At 35.6% G+C, this 4,147-nt stretch overlaps 1 non-coding gene across 1 annotated transcript; it reads right to left on the reverse strand.

The window, feature by feature from the left end:
- Positions 1 to 3,576: 3,576 nt before the first annotated feature.
- On the reverse strand, positions 3,577 to 3,683 carry LOC128296121 (small nucleolar RNA R71). The gene has a single exon (XR_008286669.1). It is a non-coding gene; the product is annotated as a small nucleolar RNA R71 (small nucleolar RNA).
- Between the last annotated feature and the right edge of the window lie 464 nt (positions 3,684 to 4,147).

The raw sequence follows: 4,147 nt of genomic DNA on the forward strand, positions 1-4,147 counted from the left end.
ACATAATCCACTAACTAAACATGTTGGCAACATGTTTCCACTCATAGCATGGCCGGCCATCATGCTTCATTTTGGCTAATTTGACATGCAAGGACAACACTTTCCCACATGTATTAATAGGCCACCTTACATTTGCCTAGCACATTTCTAAATTTTCTCACATAAGTCCTATTTGATAAAAATTCACTTACAATTAACAAAATCCAAACATGAAATTTTCACACATGCATATATGCATATAATGGTTAATTATTATTATGACTCGGTTTAGTGGTCCCGAAACCGCTTTCCGACTAGGGTCAATTTTGGGCTGTCACAGAGAATTTGTCGGGCATTCGCCCTTGTGAGCCAGGAAGTGTTCTGAATAATTGGACTGTGGAAGAGATTCCTGTAGTCTTTAGAACTAACACAGAGTGATGTTCAAACACACTTATTACTCTAGGCCTAGGAGTAGTAAGAGTCTTTTTGTGAAATAGGCTTATGTTCAAAATCATTATTTCAATGAAATGCATCCTTTTGTCGTATTCCGAGCAAATATTCTTTTGTTCTTTCATTCATAATCATACCATACAGATCATTATTCTTAGATTCTTTTATTCTTTATATCTTCCTTCGCATCGACAATAGGTCTCAAAATATCAACGATATGATCGATGCTACTACTAACTCAGAATCTCCTTTTAAGCGAGATATGTACCTAAAGGGATCTCAAGACTTTGAAGTTGACAGAGACTATAACTTATGTCTTGATTTGTTAAGGATGGTAGAACAAGAGGAGAAAAGATTCTACCTCACAAAGAGTCAGTAGAAATTGTGAAATTGGGAGACGAACAAGAAAAGAAAGAAGTAAAGATCGGAGCTTGCATTACCGTAGAGACAAGCGATACCTCATTGAGTTACTCCAAGAATTCAAAGATGTTTTCGCTTGGTCATATCAAGATATGCCTGGACTAAGTACTGATATCATGGTACACTGACTCCCTATAAAGAAAGAATGCAAGCCGGTTCAACAGAAGCTTCGAAAAATGAGGCCTGATGTTTTGTTGAACATAAAAGAGGAGGTCAAGAAACAATTCGATGCTGGTTTCTTACAAGTGGTTAATTAATCAGATTGGGTAGCCAATATCTTTCTTATCCCTAAAAAAGATGGAAAAGTACAGATGTGTGTAGATTATAGGAATTAGTGGACAATACGGTAGGTCACTCATTATTCTCCTTCATGGATGGCTTCTCAGGATATAACTAGATCAAGATGCATCCTAAAGACATGGATAAGACTACATTTGTAACCATGTAGGGAACCTTTTGCTATAAGGTGATGCCATTTGGACTGAAAAACGCGGGACCAACATATTAAAGAGTCATGGTAACCCTGTTTCATGATATGATGACAAAGAAATTGAAGTTTATGTCGACAACATGATCGCCAAATCCTGAATAGAAGAGGAACATGTGCAAGTCTTGAGGAAATTATTCTTGAGGTTGAGGAAATTGATAAACCATAATTTATACATATTTTAATCACATGCTAAGCATATTTATGGATGATTTCTCCTTAGATTTGGTGAATTTGATGCTCTTAATCTTTTAATTTCATGTTTTATACGCTCCTAATTTTTTAATTTCATGTTTTATACTTAGGTGAGCATAGTAGAGTAAAAAGAGCGAGAAACGGGCCAAAAACGGAGAAAATAGATCAATGTGGGAAATCAACATGGCCTAGACTTCCTCACATGGGTAGTTCACATGCCCGTTTTGTTTTAACAGATTCCAACACAATCTAAGCCATCTCACACGGGCGTGTCGCACGAGCGTGTCCCTATCGAGCCCAAGTCTAGTCCTATTCGGAAAAGTCCACTCTTGAGGGTTTTGAAGCATTCTAAAGGCTATATAAACACCTCAGGAGGTACCTAGAAGAGACACAGGGAGTAAGAGGTAAGAAATTTCTCGAAGAAAGCCGATTGATCCATCTCAAAGCCGGATTATCCTTCAAGACTGAAGATCTCCCTTCAATTTCCCTTTAGGAGTTTTTAGGTTTTCTTTATGTTTTGTTATCATTATTCTTTTGAGATGTTTTCTTTCATAAATATGAACTAAACCCCCCTAAATACCTAAAGGGAATGAAACCTAAGATGGATCTTGTTATTATTATCTGAATTATATGATAAATATTTGATTTGTTCTTAATTATGTGTTTTTAATTCTTGCTTTGATATTTCAGGATATTAATTCAAGTTTTGATGTGCTTATTCAGAGGAGAAAAAGTCCCTGTCTAAGAGTAGATCTAACATAATTAAGTGGAGTTGATTACACGCCTAGAGATAGGGTGACATAATTTTACCGGATTAGGGTGAAACCTAATAAGGGAATCCATAAATTGAGTTAATGCAACACTAGGGGTTTTAATTAGAAAGAGATTTCAATTAATCAACCTAGGGTTAGATGTTGTTAGTGTCGAGAGAGATAATAATATAAATTAGGGATTTCTACGGATCAAGTCAAATGAATAAATCATCTAATTCAGAGTCAATAACAAGTGAAGTCTAGGTGGATTTTTCCTTAGGTATTGTCCAAATCATTCAGTTTTCCCAAAAGTTATTTTCGCAATTCACTTTCTGTGCATTCTTAGTTTAGTAATTAGTTTAGAAAAAACAAATCCCTTTATTTTTAGGCTAGATAATAAAAAGGAAGTTAATACTAGTACTTTTAGTTCCTTTGGGTTCGACATTCCAGTCTTGCCAGAAGCTATACTACTGTTCGATAAGGTGCGCTTGCCTTTGTCGTGATAATAGTTAGTTTTCAAGAACGGTCAATCATAAATTTAAAACTTATCATGATTTGTTCACACTAAGTTTTTGGCACCGTTGCCGGGGAACTAAAATATTAGGAACGCTGAATTTTTATTACTTTAGCCATTTATTTTATTGTAATTTAAATTTAATTTTATTTTTGTTAATTTTACTAATTTTTTTTTCTTCTGGCATGTTTTTATAGTTTATGACTAGAAGAAACCCATCGGGACTATTACTTTTTAATAGTGAGATAGAACACACAGCTCGCAGAAACCGAAGAAAAATTAGGCGAAGCCTACGTGACATAGAGGAAGGACAAGATGACGATATTCAAACCACAACCGAGGAGATGGTTGAAAATTAGAATAATCAGCTTCCTCCTGTAGTTGCTACAGATCCAATAAATCAGAATCCTGTGTCTCGTACTATATATGATTATGCTAAACCTACTTTAACAAGAGCGAAATCGGGTATAGTTAGACCTGCTATTGCTGCAAATAAATTTGAACTGAAACCTAACACAATTCAAATGATACAACAATTTGTTCAGTTTGATACTTTGCAAGATGAAGATCCAACTCATTTGGCGAATTTTCTGAAATTTTGTGACACATTTAAGATCAATGGCGTTTCTGACGATGCCATTCGCCTTTGGTTGTTTCCCTTTTCGTTGAGGAACAAAGTTAAACAGTGGTTGAACTCGTTACCACGAGGGTCAATTACTACTTGGGAACAAATGACCGAAAAATTCTTACTTAAATATTTTTTACCAGCTAAAATGGCTAAGTTGAGGAATGATATCTCTTCTTTTGTGCAGATGGATTTAGAAACACTCTATGATGCATGGGAGAGATACAAGGATCTATTGAGAAAGTGCCCTCACCATGGGTTAAATTTATGGTTGCAGGTTCAAACGTTTTACAACGGTGTGAACCCCTCAACAGGGCAACTTATCGACGCAGTTGCTGGTGGGACTATCAATAACAAAACAACTAAAATGGCTTATGAATTTATTGAAGAGATGTCACTGAATAATTATCATTGGCAAGTCATAAGGACAAAACCAACAAAAGCAGTCGGCACTTTTAACATCGATTCGGTCACCATGCTCTCTAATCAAGTAGAAATTTTGAATAGAAAAATTGATGGTTTACTTGGTTCTTCACAGGTTCAACTAGAAATGCAATGCAATATAATGCAAGTGGAGGAGGAACGAACAATGCAGAATACCCACCTTATGACCACAACATGGAAAATGAGCAAATAAATTATACGGGTAATAATCCTCGACCTCAAAATAATCCTTATACTGATACTTACAATGCAGGATGGAGGAACCACCCAAATTTCTCATA

Source organism: Gossypium arboreum, chromosome 7 (genome assembly GCF_025698485.1).
Source record: "Gossypium arboreum isolate Shixiya-1 chromosome 7, ASM2569848v2, whole genome shotgun sequence".
Taxonomy (NCBI): Eukaryota; Viridiplantae; Streptophyta; class Magnoliopsida; order Malvales; family Malvaceae; genus Gossypium; species Gossypium arboreum.